Source organism: Canis lupus, chromosome 24, assembly GCF_003254725.2.
Source record: "Canis lupus dingo isolate Sandy chromosome 24, ASM325472v2, whole genome shotgun sequence".
Taxonomy (NCBI): domain Eukaryota; kingdom Metazoa; phylum Chordata; class Mammalia; order Carnivora; family Canidae; genus Canis; species Canis lupus.
This window is the reverse complement of record NC_064266.1, coordinates 7,832,363-7,853,080: the sequence shown is the minus strand read 5'-3', so window position 1 is coordinate 7,853,080 and position 20,718 is coordinate 7,832,363. Positions and strand designations below refer to the sequence as shown.

Here is a 20,718-nt window from a genome sequence, read left to right as displayed (position 1 = left end):
CAAGATCATCAACCAGATATAAAGGACTTCTAAGCACAAGGCTTGGAAAATGGGAGCTCTTGGAACCATATTCTATTTGGCAGAAACAAATCCTGATTCAGCCTTTTCATTTTTCCACTCTAAGTACATTGAGTTCTCTGCCTAGTTCAAGGTACGGATCTTTCTAAAGAAACCTTAGAGATAAAGTCGTTTTTTATGCTTACAAGAGTTTAAGGTCACACTCTCTTGTTTCTAGAGAACGAGGGCAATTCACTTCCTGTGTCTTAAGAAAAATGTTTCTCTTTCTAATACTTTCTGAGGGACATATATAGAGTATAGTAGCAATCTTGAAAAAAATGATGAAAGTAAAAGCACAGGTTATTAAGAGTCCTGAGAATTGGAACTCTTGATGCCAGCCTGAACGATGATACTAACTGTTGTCAGGACAGGTGCACTGAACATATAAACAAATGTTCATGGAATGCACATTTCCTGAGCTCTTGTTCTGTTAGGCCTTTTTTCTCTCAGTCTAGTTGCCATGAAGTCCCCAAGCTTTGGCATGACTGAGTCCTGTAGCATTAGGACTGATAGAAGGAAAGGGTAGAAGGCGGTGATTGAAGGGACTATCACATCTCGTTGCAGATTACTTTCTGAGTCCTTGCTTACTGCAAGTGGCTTGGGCTTCAAATGGCTAACTTCCCTTACCTTTTCTGAGCTGCCAAAATCCATCCCCCACTGCATTGGCTCTCCTCCAAGTCAGGAAGCATCTTGGGACTATTACTGCAGTTCTTTTCCTTTCTGCCTCTGATCAGATAGATACACACAAACATGTACCACATGTGTGTGTGCACATGCATGCACACATATGCATACTCTCATGGTTGGATGGATAGATGGATAGAAAAAAGGAACAGGGAAGGAAGAAAGGAAGGGAGGCAGGAAACATTTAATTCCTGCTAGGATCTAAGGTATTACAAGGACATGAAATTATGAGCTTCTATTATGGATTATAAGAAGCATATCATTTAGTCATTGAAACAACCCCTGTTTACAGAATAAAACAAAACAAAAAAACAAGATAGTTAAAAACCTTGAAATGCTAAAAGGATAAGCAATTTTCAATAGTTAAAAAGGGGATTGGTCTGACTTCAAAGCCCTTTTCTACTATACCACAGCTGACCAACATGGGAAGCAAAGAGAGAAAGACAGAAAAAAAATAGATGAGGATTTCCAGAGTTACCAAAGTCTAGCAAAGTTCAAACGGTACCATTTATGCCTCTCCGTCAAGATTCTCTCTCTCTCTCTCTCCTTCCCTCTCTCCCTTTGGTGGGAGGAGGGGCAGAGGGGGGGAGAGAGAGAGAGAGAAAGAGAGAGAATCTTAAGCAGTCTCCATGCCCAAGCCAGGTACAAAGCCCAGTGCAGGGCTTGATATCACAACCATGAAACCATGAAATCATGACTTGAGTCAAAATCAAGAGTTGGATGCTTAACCAACTGAGCCATTCAGGTGCCCCAAGATTCCCTCTCTTGATCAGTAGTCAGCTTTCCTTTACTAAAGCCTAAGGGTAAACTTCTTTAAACCTTTTTGGTCCTCAGTAGCCCAGATCATACTCTGTCTTCAAGAACATAGAGATACACTTAGAGGGAAATTTAGTAAAGGAAAAAAAAAAAAAAAAAGAGAGAGACAGAAGAAGTCTTTTTCAGAGACTTAAAAAAAATTTAATTTGAATGTTCTAGACATTTCAGTGTTCCAGAACAGAATCAGCAGACATTTTCTGGGAAGGGCCAGAGAATAAATATTTTAGGCTTTATGGGTCAGGAGGCAAACTGGAGGACATTGTATAGATGCTTATATAGCAATAGAAAAAACAAATCTCTACAAAATTTTTATTGATGAAAATCAAAATACAATAATAATTGAATACAATTTTTAAAAATATAAAATAAGAAAGGTCATTTTCTAATAAGAAGGGTGGACATTATTTTGGGATATTTTGTTTAATTGTAGTTTAAAGTTACTGTCCCTTATTAGTAAACTAGGTTCATTGATAATCTAATTGCATATGTTCATTGATAAAAACCATTCTTAATTCATGAGCCATCCATAAACATACAGCACACTGAATTTGACCCATAGGCTATGGTTTGCTGACCCTTGCTTTAGAATCTCATATGGGTATTACAGTTCATGGAATCTGGGGAAGAGATTCACTACTGTGTTCTTTTAAATCCTCAACTCCTCACTGAGAGGTCATCTTGAGGAAGGACTTATCAAAATGTTCATCTTAGGGTATCTAAGGCAAAGAAGTACATATAGATAAATAGTTTGAGGCTCTGAGAGGAGATTTGGATGCCATGTCCCAGTGTAAATCTTCTTTAAGATCTACCTGAAAAATTCATGTGCATTTTGAAAATTCCTCCAGAGTATGATCATATGTGTTTCCTGCATCCCATGTCTTAAGGAAAACCAAAGTCAAGAGGAAACTCACCATTTTTATCTTGTGTCTTTACATTTTAGTCACTTAGCTTAGAAGCCTGGCAGTTAAGATATTGCCTCATTTCTCATGCAGCTGAATCTCTGTCAAGTTAATTATTGCTGGCTGTGATAACAAACTTGTCCAAAATCTCAGTGGCTCCATAAAGTAAAAAAGTTTATTTCTCACTCACTTTACAGCTCTTTGTGGGTTGGGAAGCTCTCCTGGGGCAGCCATACTCCAAGTGGTGACTTGGGGACTGGTTCCTTCCACCATGTAGCTCTGTCTTGGAATCATTTGTCTTCAACCATGTGGAGAGAGAGGGTGAGATTGAGTAGAGGATTTGGGGGAAGATTTTCAAGTCCAGGTCCAATACATGTCCCTCTCACCCACATTCCTTTGTTCAGAATTCAGTCACATTGTCCCAAAACTATTACAGGGCAGATTTAGAATTATAGTCTGACCAAATACCTAGGGATAAAATATCATTATATCAGTACTTCCTCTCACAAATAAAATGGCCTAGGCACTGGACTTTTCTAGACTTTATTGAGTTGTAGGCTTTACTATCTCTATCATGGTATTGAGAGTGTACACAATTCTGTGCCTATTTACAGTTTATCACATTCCTAACTTTATGTCTCCAGTAGACTATAGGCACCTAGGACAGATTCACTGCTATCAAAAATATACAAAGAAGTCTTATAACCATAAGAAACAACAACCCAATTAAAAAGTGAGCAAAGATCTGATCAGACACTTCACCAAAGAAGATATACAGATGGAAAAGAATCATATGAAAAGTGTTCAACATCATGTGTAATTAAGGAATTGCAAATTGAAAAAAAAAAAAAAAGAATTGCAAATTAAAACAACAGGGGGGAGGGGGCAGCCCGGGTGGCTCAGTGGTTTAGCACCACCTTCGGTCCAGGGAGTGATTCTGGAGACCTGGGATCCAGTCCCACGTCGGGCTCCCTGCATGGAACCTGCTTCTCCCTCTGCTTGTGTCTCTGCCTCTCTCTCTCTCTCTCTCTCTCTCTCTCTGTCTCTCATGAATAAATAAAATATTAAAAAAAAAAACAACAGGATACCACTATATAACTATTAAATGGCTAAAATCCAAAATTCTGACAATACCAAATGCTGGAACAACAGAAATTTTCATTCATTGCTAATGGGAATGCAGAATTGCACAGCCACTTTGGAAGAAACTGCTAAAGTGGCTTCCAAAAGAGGCTGTACAGTTTTGCATTACCAAAACTGCTGTAAAAAAATAAAGCCCATTAATTAAAGAAAAAAAATAGAAAAAGCTTACAAATTTGCAGCTATATATGCAACCAAGCAAAGTTATCAGGAATAACAATTGCATTACACGATCCGTGCTAAATTATTCCAATAATGTTTTTGTAGTGTCTAATTTATTTATCACTAAAGAATTATCTTGAATATGGGCAGCCTTAGTAATTATGAGGCCATTATCAAGCATATGTTGCTGTATACAATGTTGGTTTTTATCTCTGTGTTGCATAAACATGACAAACATTTTAACTAATCAACCTATAATTGCAGGGTCCCTACTAATGTATACAACTCCATGTTAAATATCAATTCACAGTCTGAAGTATTTAGGATCTAACAGCAGAAAAGCTCCATTTCCAGGCTTCCTTTTCATTGTTCCCAATATATATATATATATTTTTTTGATGTTTTTAATGGTGGTAGACTATTATCTTGTATCATTAAAGTCAGGCCTTATTTTATGGAATTTTACTTTAGAAAGACTATTTGAAGGAGAATGTACTATACAGTTTATGAATATGTCTTTACAATCGTGTATTTCATGTGACAGTCTCATCCGCACTTAATCTCTAAATCAGACATCCACAGAACAATTTCAGAGCATTTCTGCAGACGCTGGTGATATCTTCTTAAAAAGATAAGTACAAGACAACTTGGTTCTCTACAATAACAAGAAAGCAGCAATTAACTGGTCACTTCTAACAGGCCCCTGGAGGATGTGTACTGACTTCATGCTAGGGTTGGTTTCCAGTGCTGTCACCTATACTCTGAATTTACTGAAAGTGTCACAGAGTATTAAGAAGGTAGGTAAAGATATTTTTTTTGCTGGAATCTCAAGAGATCCTCTGAACTGCTAATTGGACATATTAATTCATTCAAATACTTTTGAGTACTAAGTGGGCGCTCAGGGCCATCATTCACAAACCCCCTCCCCCTTCCATGAAGGGAAGTTAGGGGAGGTAATCTAGCTATGACTCCTGGCTTAAGGATGTGTCTGCCTAAAGAGGTTGTCTTTCCCTACTTACATAAAAGCAGCATGGGACAGGCTAGCAGTCCCCTTGTTCATCACTTGAAGGAACAAGTGAATGATCACTTCTCACAACTTTCACAGGAGCACCTGGGCTAACCTCCCTGGACCACATTTTCTTTGCTAGTCAAATGGGAACAGTTGTACTCCCCTTTTGAGGACTATTGTGAGGATGAACTGGTTTAACCTACACTAGTTTTAGATCAGTGTTACTTATTACTATCAGCACATCCTAGAATTGTCACAAAGATTAAAGAAGCATGTAAACTGCCTTGTACTATGTTTGGTACCTCAGAGGCTCTCAAAGGTGGGGGCTTTAATTGTTGATGAAATACAATGAATTTTCCTCTCCTATACTACATTGTTTGGGTCCAAAGAACAGGAACTATGAAGAATTGTGTTTAGTAGCAAAAGAGATTTATTGAGGGTCCATCATACTCTAGATATTTTCAAAAGTGTTATTGGGGCACCTGGGTGGCTCGGTTAAACATCTGCCTTCAGCTCAGGTCATGATCACAGCTAGGGTCCTGGGATAGAGCCCTGTGTTCATGTAGGGCTCTGTACTCAGTGGGGATTCTGCTTCTTTTTGTCCTTCTGCCCCTCTCCCCCTCCTCTCTACTTGTGCTCTCTGCTCTCTCTAGTGCTCTCTCTCTCTCTCAAATAAATAAAATCTTTTAAAAAATTAAAAAATAAAAAGTATTATTATTAATTATTTAATACATAAAATTTCTCTTCGAGTTTACTACTTTATACCCACCATTCAGATGAAAAAAACAATTGAGAGGCTTTAAAGCCATGAATCTTAACAAGAAGGAGAAGGAATTAAGAGGAAGAGGTAAAGAAGAAATAAGAAGAGGAAGGGATACAAGAAGAAGGAAACTATAGTGTATTCTGAGCACTGCCTATAAACCCATGCATTTAATTAGTTTGAGTAGATGATGAACTTAGGAACGATTTGTAGGTTTGTCAAGCAGTGGTAAATATACTAAACATCATAGGTGAAAACATTTAAAATGTATATGAAAAATTTTCGATTGTAGTCTGCATTGCATTTTATATTTATAGTATACTTTAAAACAAATTTTCAGTGCTCAAAAACTGAGGTTTTGTGTCCTAAACAAATGAAAGATATAAAGTTAACTTCATGATTTTATACTCAAATTCTGCATTTCTATAGATTATAGCTAACACAGAAATTTTTTTTTCCATCATTTGACATGAGAATGGCAACAGAATATTGAACCGGTTTTAACAGATTTAGGGTGTAGGTATTTTCTTGAGAAACTATAACCACAGATCAAGCAATTGCTTTTCCCTTAAGGGAGACAAGTCCCATGTCTAAAGTACTAACTTCCTCCTAAACAGAATTTGTAGGGAGTTCTTATTTCCCCTAATGAAGGATACCATCCAGATTTGAATTGTGTTCTTCATCTAGAGAAGATTTCTCACCATTAGCTAAATGATAAGCATTCATCCTGAATGAGTGAAAACACAACATCCTAATTTTTCAAGAGTGTCACTTCCTTAATGTTAGGCTTTTTTGTTTACTACACATTTGGTGCTTTCAAGATAAATATGATGACATGAAGTGAAAAATATTTTTTCAGAATGGGAATATTATTTTCACATTGAAAAATCCTCCATATTATTCCCAGTTGGAGAATTTGAGATCAAATTTTGTAATTTTTATTAAATAGCAGCTTAAACTTTTTTGCCTATGGGAGAGAGAAATGTTGGTTATGGGTGTAAACTCTGAGGTGACCATTATCCTTAATTAACTGATGAGGAAGTGAGACTCAGATTTCATATGTAATATGTATATGTGTGTGGGAGGGTATATATATATGTGTGTGTGTATATGTGTATGTATATACATACATATATACACACACATGTAAACACACATATACACACACATATATAGTGTGTTTACATGTGTGTGTGTATATATGTATGTTATTTGTATTTGGGAAAGGACTAATTATGTTTATATCATAATGTTAAAAGTTAATCTTCTCCGGATGGTTGATATTTCAAAAGGTATATTCATATATATGTGGAGGATATATGTGTATACCCTCCATTTCTGGAGCTATGTTAAGATAACTTTTACTTGCTAAGAGAGTAAATCTTAAAAGTTCTCATCGTAGGAAAAAGAATTCTGTAACTGTGTATGGTGATGGATGATTAACTAGACTTATTGTCGTGATCATTTTGCAATAAAGATCTCCCTTGACTTACGATGGGGTTATGTCCAGATAAACCTATCATAGGTTGAAAATATCAGAAGAGGAAAATGCATTTAATACACTCAACCTACCAAGTGTCATAGCTTAGCCTAGCTTACCTTAAACGTGCTCAGAACACATACACTAGCCTGCAATTGGCTGAAATCATCTAACACAAAGCCTGTTTTATAATAAAGTGTGAGATATTTTATGTAATGTATTGAACACTTGCAAACTAGATTTTGCTCCTGGGTACCAATTTGTGATCTATGGGATATTTAAATGTAAACCCATATCAGAGACGGATTGCTTCCTGAAATGAAAGGCATGGGTCCCTCCCATGTGGTTAGCTGGACTGTAAACATCATGAAGGCAGAATATATGGCTTTCTATCACCACTCTCAGTGCCCTGGGCAGGGTCTGGCACATAGTAGGCTCTTAATAAACACTGTGTTGAATAAACCAGTACAATGTGCCTATATTATCTATCAGGATAATATAGGTGTCCACCTCTTTGCTTCAAAAGAGGAAGCTCTGGTGGCCTCATCAAATGGCCTTGGCCAGATCCTGAAGCATGGGCCAAAAGGGCAGAGAGCAAACTCTTATTTACCTATGCCCTCACCAACCCTCAGGTGACCTATATGATCTATATTATCAATAGATTTGTATTGTCATTTCTGATAATTCAAGTAACCCAAAATTGTTGAATTCTCTGTTCCAGAGATCTATAGAGCAGGGTTTTTCAACCAACATACTATGGACATTTTGGGCCAAATAATTCTTTAGTCTAGGGGGTTCTTCTGTTCATTGTATGATGTTTAGAAGCATCTGTGGTCTCTAGCCACTCCATGCCAGTAGCACCTCCTAACCAAAACTGCCCAGATATTGTCAAATGCCACCCTGAAGAGGATTGAAACCTACCTCTTCTCTAACCCACTCAGAGACAGTGAATAAAGTAATTCATTGGTAAGAAGCAGAGAAGAGAAAACTTTGATAATAAGGATAATAAATTCTTTGGTGCAGCCATCTATTGTGATATTTTTACACATGTATATGTTCCTCTATAATGGAATTCTCACAAGAGCCAAGTCAGGATTAAAAGTGCACAATTTAAGTGCTTACTATTACCTAGTAGGCAAAAGATTTGTAACTCCAAAGTTTTACTGGGGTAGACTACTATTTCCTGAAAATCTTCCAGGGCAGACTTTAATTGGTGCTCTGGAAAACAAACGTCCTACGTCTTTTTCTTCTGAATGCAGTTTGTATATTAAAGTCCTTTGGACATCGGTGGCTAAAAACAAACATTTACTGTTATTTAAGAAAAACAAAGTTATTTAAGGAGACAAGATTCTTTCCTTACTAATATCCATCCAACCTGTTTTGCTTTTCACTAGTTCACGAATAGTGTATATACCATTTCCTCAAAATGTAAGGATTTCTAGCTCTTCTCTTATAATAGATTCCCATGCCAATTTAGTACTATGTTATCAGAGCCAGATGTAATTGGGACCCAGATAGAATTTTACTTAAGAAAGTAATTTATTTGTAAAGGATGGAATAACAATTTTTTTCCTGCCTTCATCTGTTCAATGGCCATGATTAGACTTATGGACATAGTCATTCATATGACTCTCAATCAGTGGCTCATTTGCCTCTATTTCTATGTCCTTCTGAGTATTTATTTGTGTATTTATTTTATTATTATTTTTTTTTTTATAAAAAGTACCCAGGGAACTCTGCCAGTGGCTGCAGTGCTTTGGAGATATCAGTAAAACAGAATGATCTAGCACAGTTGCATTGGCCCTGGCCAATAAATGGAAGGTGCCAATATGAGTTCAGAGCCAAGCTCATCAGCTTGGTTTAGCACTCAGTTTGGAGACAGCATGGCCTAGATGGGCTAATATCTAAGTGGAAAGCAGGCCCAAAGTAAAGTGCAGCCTGGAGAGCTAGTGAAAATGTTCTCTGCAAGCCCATCTTTACATGATAATAACAAAACTTAATTAAAAATCACTGGTATTTTCTCTATTTGTTTCCTCGGCAGAAAATTCAAATACCAGACTGTCTGATTCAAAATTGAACACCTGGCAACCCTAATGATTTGCTTTGCACAATGATTTATGTTGGCAGATTAAGAAATGTGGAGACAGTGGGGGTTGGGGTGGGGAGAGCCTAGAAAGATTCAGGAAAAAAAAGACCTTTCCACTATTTTTATGTTTTTAATTGGGTTAAAAAATGTTTCACAGGAGAAGGAAATATTTTCACCTATTATTCCATTTTATTGTAGATCTGTCCATCTCTTTTTCTTTCTGTATTTTTACTTCTCCCCTTAAATGCTGATTTCCATAGCTTTAACTCTATCCTTTTTCAGTTTCTGATTCCTGTCAGATTTGATTTCGGTGTTTTTGACTTGAGGCTCTGTCCTCACTCTGGAAAACAGTCACCATAATTCATTCACTTGGGAAATATAAGACCATAGGATATGGAGTCAGGTGACTGTGAATCATAGCTGCACCAATTCTCAGTTGTGTAAGAATATAAAAAAGACATAATCTGTTTTTGCCTTCATTTACTCAGACATAAATGGGGTGATGAAAATATCTGTTTTTTAAAATTTTGTTGTGTGGGATACAGATTGCCAATAGACACATGAAAAAAATGCTCAGCATCACTCATCATCAGGGAAAGGCAGATCAAAACTACAGTGAGATATCACCCCTCCCTGTCAGAATGGCTGAAATAGAAAACACAGGAAACAAGAAGTGTTAATGATGAGAAAAAGGAACTCCCATGCATTGTTTGTGGAAATGCAAGCTGGTCTAGCCACTGTGGAAAACAGTATGGAGGTTCCTCAAAAAGTCAAAAATAAAACTGCCCTAGGATCCAGTAATTGCACTACTAGGTATTTATTCCCCAAATACAAAAACACTATTCCAAAAGGATACATTAACCCCTATGTTTATTGCAGCATCATCTACAATAACCAAATTAGGGAAGCAGCTCAAGTGTCCATCGATAGATGAATGGATAAAGAGGATGTGGGGTGTGTGTGTGTGTGTGTGTGTACACATTATATATTATATATATGTTATATTTATTATATTACTTATTATATTAATTATATATTATATTATTATATATTATATTATGTTTATTATATTATATTTTATTATATTATATATTATATAATATATATTATATGTATTATTAAGCCATGAAAAAGAAAGAAATCTTGCCATTTGCAACAACATGGATGGTGTTAGCATACTAAGGAAAATAAATCAGTCAGAGAAAAACAAATACCATATGATTTCACTCTTATGTGGAATCTAAGAAACACATAAAGGAAAAAAAGAGAGAGAGATAAACTAAGAAACAGACTCTTAACTATAGAGAACACGCTAATGGGGGGATGGATGAAATAGGTGACGGGGATTAAGGAGGGCACTTGTGATGAGCACCACCTGATATATGGAATTACTGAATCACTATATTGTACACTTGAAACTAATATAATACTGTATGTTAGCTACACTGGAATTAAAATTAAAAACTTAAATAAGCAAATAAGTAAGTAAATAAATAAATAGCGTGCTACTTGTGTAAGTGAAAAAACTGATTGTTGTGGAGATAAATAGTCCCACCCCTCATTGTTTTGGATTCCAATGGAAGAGCACAAATGGAGGCCTGCATATTCTATCTAAAGTTTTCAAAATGATAAATTATTCTAACAAACCATTGAATAAACTGCATTTTGTCTACCTACTTTGGCAATTATAACTTCAAAATGTAGAGATCTGGTTTAAATTAGAACTCTCAGGTTTGGGACGCCTGGGTGGCTCAGTGGTTGAGCATCTGCCTTCAGCTCAGGTCGTGATCCCGGAGTCCCAGGTTCGAGTTCCACATCAGGCTCCCTGCATGGAGCCTGCTTCTCCCTCTGCCAATGTGTGTGTGTGTGTGTGTGTGTGTGTGTGTGTATGTGTGTGTGTCTGTGAATAAATAAATAAAATCTTAAAAAAGAAAAAAGAGTTCTCAGGCTCCTTACTTAGAGTTGCTTGTTGGGATATGGTGGCCCAGGGAGAACTGGCCCTCATTTCTCAGCTTACCATCTTCTCTTCCTATGCCCAGCTCTTTCCCACAGTATAAGGGCCTCCAAGTCTGTGTATGCACACTTGAGGCCACACACCAAAGCTATGTTTACATCTCTATCAAAGGGCAGGCCAAAGCCACTCCTGTCACCTAGACATGTACACACTGAAGCAAGGACTGTCCTTGGAGGAAGGACTGGTGGATGATGTCTGTGAAGGCCCTGAAAGTAGATTTGAAGCCATTTTGACAGGGAATTCTTGAGCCCTGAACCCCAGGGAGTCCTGGGGCAGGTTGTGGGCAGATAGAGATCAACCTGCAGACAAACTGGCCTAACCGACCAGGATTCAGAGAATCAGGTTATTGGATCCAAGAGGTCTCCAAGACGTTCACACCTATATGTTAGCCTGAACTGGCAGAGCTCCCACAGTTACTGGAAAACTATTGAATTTTGACTTTCTCCCCAACTGGAAGCATGCATTTTTCAAGTATCCCTTTTGTAGCTACTGTAGAAAAAAATAGTTGGGTGCTTCCTCAAAAACTAAAACAGAATTCTCTATTCCTTCAGGCAGGCTAGGTTGCATGGTTTGGAGAGGAAGGAAAACTGGGGAAAAGGGTGATTTTAGAGTCCACTGTCCAGCAACTCCTCTTTTGCTTTATGCCTGGTATATACTTTGTTCATTTTGTCTACCTGGTATTTGCTCTTTCTCTTCATACACTTGAGGTAACCTTGGAAATGATTCTAGTACATGAACTGAAATGAGGTGGTCTTCATGTATCACGGGAGCGACAGTGGTTTGTGCTTCTGATAAAATAACTTGAGATAAGCAAAATGCATCCACAGTAACTCTCTGACTTGTGAAATCTGTTGCTTCAGAATCATCATTCATCATTTTTGTCTTCCCAGACCCTAATGGAAATTAAAATAAACAAGCCTGTTTGCATTAAGAAAGGATCCTCTACAGTGACAAGTTTCACACAAATTGTACTATGAATAAAATATCCCCTGTGTTTTTAAACAGGTCATCCATTAAGGGTTCACCAGATACAAGGGAGTATTGTAGTTAAAAGGTGGATAGGCTGTTGTTTAACCAATGTTTCATTAATGAATGAGAGTTCAAATGGCAAATGATAGTCTAACAACATCATTTTATATTTGTGAAGATTAAACAAGACTCATGTTTCCCCGTTTGGTGGTTTGCAAACTAAATCTGGCACAAAACGTACAGAAAGATAAACTCAAGAGGAACGTAGCCTGTCACAGTGATTGATGGGACTGGTTTTCACCCAACAGTGTTTGAAAATGTAGATATCCTTAAATAAATGATGCTGTATGAGCCTTGCCAGCCTAGGGAATTAAGAAGACATTATTACATTTTGCAGAAGGAGTATAAAGCTCTGCTACCGAATTTGATGGTTGTAATTTTATATACTTTCCATAAGAGCTCTGTAAGAATGTGAGTGGCATCATCTTTAGTAATGAGGTTTCTGAGATGTTACCAGGTGAGGCAAATCATTCCCCACACTGTGTTCCTGTAGGTATAAACTGCAAAATTAGCTGTATGACTTTCTGGAACACTTTAGGATTCTACTCACACTACTTTCCTTTCCTCCTCCTCAGTTTATGCCAGGCTCCGAGGAGGGACTCAGTCTCTAACTGATGTGTGTATGTTGGGGGGGGGGGGTAAATTATAAAATACCAGATTTACAGGAGATTTATTAACAAGGCAGAAAAGTACTCTTAAATAGGTATAAATTGTAAAACTTTTCTTTTGGTCAAAATCAGCAAATTCTAGCATTTGTTTTTGTCTTTTGATAGGCTGTCACGCTCATATCAGGAGGATCCAAGCAGCCCATTTTCCAACCCTTGCCACTGCTGAATATTGTCACTTAAAAAAAATAAAATTCAGGGCACCTGGGTGGCTCAATGGTTCAGCGTCTGCCTTCAGAAGCTCAGATTGTGGTGGTCCTGGGATCAAGTCCCACATCAGGCTCCCCACAGGGAGCCTGCTTTTCCCTCTGCCTAGGCCTCTGCTCCTCTCTCTGTGTCTCTTGTGAATAAATAAATAAAATCTTAAAAAAAATAAATTAAATTAAAGTTGATGTCAATTTGGTAGGTGAAAGTTGACATCATGTGATGATTTTAATTTTAATTTATTTGACAATTTCTGAAGTAGAACACCTCATCAAGGATTATCTGACATTTATATATCTTCTCAAAAGAATTGCCCATTCTAATTCATATTTATATTTACTTATGTATTTATGATTCATTTATTTAGTACTGAAATTAATAAAGATATTAGTTAATACTCATATGTGTTACAAACATTTTATTCTCATTTTTCTGTTTATTTTATTTATGTTCCCTTTCCCCTTTGGCCTATAGAAATGATATGTTTTATTGCAATCAGTTTTTTATGGTTTCTATTATCTGTAGCATGGTTTAATTGTTTGCATTTGTATCTTTGGTCTCTCTGAAAATTATCTTGGTGTGCTTTATGAAGGAGAACATTTTTATTTTTTCCTCAGATTATTAGTTAATTATATATATATATATTTTTTTTTCCTCTCTCTCTCTTCCTCTTTCCCTTTATCAAGAGATTCACATATTGATCCGTTGGTATGTTTGATTTTTCTGTAACAGTATCAACTGACTTAATGATCTGATTTTCCCAAAAAAAACAAAAAAAAAAAAAACAAAAAAAACTTAGAACCTCTCTGTCAAGTCTCTCCATCCCCCCAAAAATCCTGTTGGAATTGAATTAGATTCCTATATTAAAGAGAATTCACATCTCTCTAATGTCGACTTCTCCCACATAGTAGTATAGCTTTATCTCCATTTCCAAATCTTGCATTTTTTGTGTATGTTCCTCTTAAGGTTTTGCAGTTTTCCTTATATGTTTCCTGCACATAAAAAAAAAAAAATAGTCTTAGGTATTTTGTAATTTTATTGCATTGTTAATGGAATTATTTTCTTGTCATATAGGAAAGTTGTTTTTTTAATATAAAATAAGTATGGACTCTGTTTAATATAGACTAAATATAAATTGATAATCAAATTTGGGCATACAAGAAATATCCTTATTTCTTTATTTTCTTTTAGTCAAATTTAGTATTACCTCAGGTCAACCATCCACCCTTTCCCTATCCCTTTGCCCTATCAGGCAAATAAATCAATCCCAGTATTTATGGAACTTTCTTTTCCTTCTCTAAGGTCACTGAGATACATGATACTTAGAAGTGGGACGTAGCTTCATTTCATCATGGAGGCTGCTGAGACCATCAGTGTGACAAGATGGTCACAAAAAGATGTGGGCATTTCTGCTGTGCTAATACCAAGGGGCCATGGGGCCTTTACCTAGGCCAAGAGATTATTACAAGAGTTGATCCTGTTTCAACCATTTTCTCCACCTGCCAGGCAATCCTTGGGATCTGCAAACTCATTTCCCTTCCCAGCCATGGATATTTTTCTCTCTTGCACTGCCAACCTTGCTTTTTCCCCTTTTCTTCCTACTATAACTCTTTTTTAGGGTATCAGGCTTCAGTGGAAACAAAAACCAGACCAGCCAGCTATTTGCAGGCTACTGTTGCCTTTAGTGTAGCAACTCCCAAGTCTAAGGCTAGGGGTACTGAGAATTAATTGGCTCCCTTTTCCAGTATAGAGGAATAGATGAGTAAGAAATGGAGGGAAAATAAAACCCAAATAAGTACTTCAATTGATTTATTTGGCCTATGTGTAGAAGTGTTATGTATATTTATACTTAGTCAACTTACCAATTTCTTATTGTTTCTAATAGATTTATTTTCCTTTTTGTTCGAACTTGCTTCTAAGAGACAATATTGAGAATAATACAGATTTTTTCATATTGAAATATCATCTATTTTCTTGACTCAGTATTATCTCCAGAAAGACAACTAGTGGGGATCTCTGGGTGGCTCAGTGGTTTAGTGCCTGCTTTTGGCCCAGGGTGTGATCTTGGAGTCCTGGGATCAAGTCCCACATCAGGCTCCCTCATGGATCCTGCTTCTCCCTCTGCCTGTATCTCTGCCTCTCCCTCTCTGTGTCTTTTACGAATAAGTAAGTAAGTAAATATAAATAAATAAATAAATAAATAAATAAATAAATAAATAAATAAATACAAACAACTAGCAAGTGGAGAGATAATGCTTTCAAATAATAGATAATCTATGATTCCAGTAAACTATGATGACCATCTACTTCCATTTCTTCTACTTCAGTAATTCTCCAAATGTGTTCCCAGCTCAGCACCATCAGCATCACCAAGGAACATATTAAATAGATTATTGGGCTTGAATCAGGAACTCTGGGGCGGCCCCCAGCAATCTGTTTTAACAAGTCCTGCAGGTGAAATCTGATACACACTGAAGTATGAGAACCACTATTCTACCTAATAATCAGGACTAACCTAGCTTATGGGGTCTTGTGCCCACTGTGATTTAGGTGTAGAGTTAACTCAACAATATGGCTAAGTCAGTGTGAACAAAAAATAAACATCACTATTTTGTACCCAAAGTTATATCTTTAGAAAAACATCTCATTACTGACAAGCAGTTCTAGAATTTGGCACATAGAAAAGCAAATTTGTTTAGCACCTACTATACCAAAATTGCAAGCATTAATAAACTAAAGCTTCTCTTTTTTTTTTTTTTGCTAATTATGAAGAACAAAGTTTCCTGCTTATTTACATGTGGTTTACTGTCTAAAACTTTGTGATCTTTTACTACATTATAGTACTAGAAATAATGTCTTTATATCTTTTAATTCAAGTCAGTTGCCACTTTGGGAAATTAATTTTAGAGGCTCAATCCCCTATGAAGGATATAAGGAAGAAGTATGATTTAAGTGGGTATTAGTGAAAGATCTTTAAAAGCCATACTTTATTTAAATTCTTTTCTTGAAAAGTTGCTGGAAAAAAGATGAATTTGGAGAATTAATGTGGAGTTTTCTTATGTGGCATTTTTAAATAAACTTGCTCACCCAGAATAGATACCACTACACCTGGACCTTTGTAATTCAGCTCTTTAGGATGATACTTAGACCAAGACTGTCATATGGTTTCAGTTTTTGGATTTTGGGTTTGGGTTTTTTGTTTTGTTTTGTTTTGGCTTCTGTGCTGGCCTTTTATTCAGTGTGTTGGAGACAGACTAGAATTTCCCCACTTTTGGTCACTTTTTCCTACCTCCTTGATCCTTGATGCGGCCCCTTGCCTTTCTTTTTTTTTTTTTTTTTGAGTTATACTTGATGATAATCCAGGTTGCAAATTTTGATCTTACCATGTATTAATTATAGGATGATCTCATAATTAGTTTCCTACCTTACAGGATTGTCAAGAGTAGTAAATGAGATAATGTATGTAAAACGCTTAGAGTATTTCCCATTTTGTTAGTAACACATTATTAAGACAGAAGAAATAATCTTATTCCCCCAATCCCCACCCCCCCACCATATCATTCACTAATTCTTTGGTGTGATTAGAAATGAAAACATTAAAATTTCAAACATTTATATCTCTGGATAATTTTTACCTCAAAACTAGATTATGTATATGATTGGCTTTTATCTCTAATCATTTCAAGAAAAGAATATGAAGTAAAATATTAGTTATAAAGGAGGAAATAAGTTCTTCTGGTTGTAAATGAGGTTTTATTTACAACCTGAGGATAGTTTCCAATTTATTAATCAAGGAATTCTTTCCAAAAATTCTTTGAGGTTAGCCGTGTATTTTTCTTATGCCCTACTTCTGGTCTCTATTATTGATTGTGGCCAAGGATATTGTAAAATATAGGATAAACCTATTAGGAGCTTCCTAAGTATGAATGATCAGAGGCCACTTGTTCATTTTTGTAACTGTACTATGCCTGAAGTGAAAATATATAACCAGCAAGCCCAGAATTTCTAGAACACGTTTCACTTGTTATTTAGGCTCTATGTTCAGTGTAGTGGAACCAACACATACCTCATAAGGATAAGTTCAGACCTACCCAATCTTGAGACAAAGTAATGGTCCCTAGTTGGCTGGTCTGAAGACATCTTTTGAATGCAGCTTAGGTTAGGCAAGGCAAGAGATGTACTGATACTATCTCATGTGAATGAATCAGTGAGGTAAAGACCATGATGATATGAAATAGAGCCTTCATTCCTTACACCACATGTATGATTTGATCATGCAAATAGCCAGGCAAAGAATTCATTAAATTCCTAATGAGTTAATTAGGTCAACAAAGGATTGAGTTCCTAGTAAAGGCAAGCCACTTAACAAAACAAAATGCCGGATTTCAGGGGGAAATAGAGGAGAGTGGAGGAGAAGGATGTGGCACTTAACTAAACAGAAAGTTACCATAAGGCTCATTAAGGGTCAGACAGAAGGCAGCCCTGAATGAGGAATTAACTGGAGACAAGTAATATTTATGGCTGACATCTCATCTCAGGTTTTACCTTTTTACCTCTATCATCACTCCCTTTCCCCTCCCCGCACCCGCCCAAGTCTAGGAGTAACTTTTCCCAATGTGAGAATGTCATCTGAATCTAGTCGTTGTAAACTTTTGGATACTCTCAGTTTCTGGAGGGTTTGATGTCTCAGAGTCCTTGCTGATAGCTTTAATGACAATTATCTCAAGGTTTCTATAGGGAGCTTCTTGGTTGTGAAGCATTGTCCATATATTGTGGGAGTGAAGCATGTCCATTTGCTGCGAACTATGCTGAGATTCAGTTTTTTCACCACTTACAAGAGCCCTAATGCGACCCTTCTCAACAGAACCTTTGGCCAGGTCCAATTTTTCCCTCTTCTCTCCAGACTTAACCTTAGATCATAGTGACAATGGCTTAATATATTATCTTGTCATTGTTATCCACACTCTATCCCAATGTTACAGCCTCCAGCCAAGGGTTTTTAAAAGGACTCTGTTTCTACTGGTTGGATTGTACTAGAGTGGGCAATTGGAGTGGCCCAATTAGGACAGAGGTGAGGGTGTGTCTGTAGGGGACCCTTATCTCAAGTCTCACTCCCCTCCACTCCAATGATAGATTGCTGTTTCCTCTATCCTTTTTAGGTTGCCAACTGCCCATGTATAGTTTTCCTCTATGGGTTTGTTTATTTATTATTTATTTATTTATTTATTTATTTATTTATTTATAAAGATTTAATTTATTTATTCATGAGAGACATTGGGGGAGGGGGAGACAGACAGACAGACAGACACAGGCAGAGGGAGAAGTAGGCTCCATGCAGGGAGCCTGACGTGTGACTCGATCCCAGGTCTCCAGGATCACACCCCGTGCTGAAGGAGGCACTAAACCACTGAGCCCCCTTGGCTACCCACCTCTATGGGTTTAAAATGTTTTTCTCTGACCCCATCAGATCATTGACCAGCAAATGGCATTATTTTCTCTCCTACTAAACAACCTCTTAGCTATGCTCAGTGTTTTTTTTTTTTTTTTTTTTTTCTGGGCTGACCTATTCATTGTGGCAATTTATAATATTTGTAATATATTTAAGTAACTCTAGGTCCTTGGCTTTTAGCACTTTTATCCAATTATGAAGTTCAGTTCTTGAGGTGAACTAAGTGTTAATGGCTGTTACCAGATCCTTGGGTAAAGATCAAGTCTGCCATAAGTATTAATAATTGATCGAAGTAGGTGAAATATTTCATTTTTTTCATTCTTTTGGAACTCACTTTTTGGTTGAAATTCTTGCAATTCATCTAATTTACTGGCATGGCTTGTCATATGCATTCTTGACATACTGATTTGTTTTTATATTCAAGCTTTGTTATTGACTCACTTCAGTTAATTGTGTGGTTTTAAAAATTGGAACCCAATAGTCAGTGATCTCCATTTGAAGAAGAAAAAGCCAAGAAATTGGAGCTTCCTTTAATTCTATAATACTAGAGCCAGAAAGGGCATGAACAAAATTTTAATTTTTACACTGTTCAGTCATTGGAGGGCATCTCTTGGCCAGAATAATTTTATCAATAATATTACCACCTGCTCAATATTGATCAAAATTCCAAATGTCTACATCTGACCACATTTCCAATTTCAGACAAACATCTACCTCTAGACTATTTTTTTAAGGATATCACTTCTAGATTTTGCATGTTTTTCTTTTCTCCGATTTGTAGCCTTCTTGACACTGAATATTTAATTTTTCTATCATTGCTTCTTTGAGTTTTAATATTGAAATGTTCCATGTCATTGTTCAATAATACAAAATATTAGAGAGATCTTTTCATCCTTATAGACTGAAATATATCTTCAAATGATAGAAAAACATGTGGTACTGAACCATATTATGCATGCCAAGCAGGTTTCTATGAACCTGAAGATCTTAAAGCAATTCAGGGACAAGAAAGTTGGTGGGAGGATTTCAGAAAAGTTTGGAGACCCAAATCATGAGTAATAAATATGTGGTTCCTGGTCTTAGACTACACTGGTGAAAGAAAAATTTAAAAAAAAGAAAAAGAAGAAGAAGAAGAAGAAGGAGGAGGAGGAGGAGGAGGAGGAGGAGGAGAAGAAGAAGAAGAAGAAGAAGAAGAAGAAGAAGAAGAAGAAGAAGAAGAAGAAGAAGAAGAAGAAGAAGAAGAAGAAGAAGAGAAGAAGAAGAAGAAGAAGAAGAAAGAAGAAGAAGAAAGAAGAAGAAAGAAGAAGAAGAAGAAGAAGAAGAAGAAGAAGAAGAAGAAGAAGAAGAAGAAGAAGAGAAGAAGAAGAAGAAGAAGAAGAAGAAGAAGAAGAAGAAGAAGAAGAAGAAGAAGAAGAAGAAGAAGAAGAAGAAGAAGAAGAAGAAGAAGAAGAAGAAGAAGAAGAAGAAGGAGAAAGAAGAAGAAAGAACCACACAATAAGGAAGTGTTCTGTTTCCTTGGGTTATAAATTAGTCCATGACAAATAGAAAGTGAAATTCTGTAGGTTATTTCCATAACCTATCTTCCAGAGAATTTACTGACTGCTGTAAAAGAGGGAAAATGCAGAAGAAATATATAAATTCCAACAGTTTTTAAAGTATACAAAAAAAAAAAAAGGAAGGGGAATGGCTAACCTCCTTCTATAAAAAGAAAAGCTGAATTTGTTTGGAAGAATCAGTTATACAAAAATAATAAGATTTTTCATTTATGGAATGCTCATTCATTTTCAGTATGCTTCCACCTAATCACCTATAGGATCGTATAATGGAATGAGATTTCAGTGTTCAGCTAGGATCTGACACCTGCCTCTCACATTTTATGACAAGAGTATTAGGGTCACACTAGGAAGAAGCCTCTTATTCTAGGTTTCACAGTGAATTATGGCTACTCCAGGGCCAGAGTCTGGATCATTTTAATGTAGTTCATTTTGACCATGAACCCTTGCTTCACTCTGGATGAACTGGAAAGATTCCCAACTCAGCACCTAAAATTTCATCAGCAGCAGATCACCAAATTGATAGTTATATAGAATGGAAGCAGAAGATCCCAGTGATCAAATCTGCTTATATACCTTCAGCAGGATGGTAGAATGGGTAGGCAGAAATTTTAGATTATGCCCTGCAATTTTAAAGCCAGAGCTTACTGAAGAGAACTGGGGAATATAGATGAGCAGTGATTGCTTTATTTTTCTACAATGCTATTTTTT

The 20,718-nt window shown here is 36.5% G+C and overlaps 1 protein-coding gene and 1 long non-coding RNA gene across 5 annotated transcripts in view; both read left to right on the top strand.

Moving 5' to 3' along the window:
• Nucleotides 1-13,336, top strand: part of LOC112673571 (uncharacterized) — a 57,869-nt gene extending 44,533 nt beyond the window's left edge. The window contains exons 6-7 of the long non-coding RNA XR_003144899.3: nucleotides 4,331-4,555; nucleotides 12,910-13,336. This is a non-coding gene — a long non-coding RNA (uncharacterized LOC112673571). The remainder of the gene's footprint in view (nucleotides 1-4,330; nucleotides 4,556-12,909) is intronic.
• MACROD2 (mono-ADP ribosylhydrolase 2) overlaps nucleotides 1-20,718 on the top strand; it is a 1,929,479-nt gene that overhangs the window by 955,520 nt on the left and 953,241 nt on the right. The gene's annotated exons all lie outside the window — the stretch shown is intronic.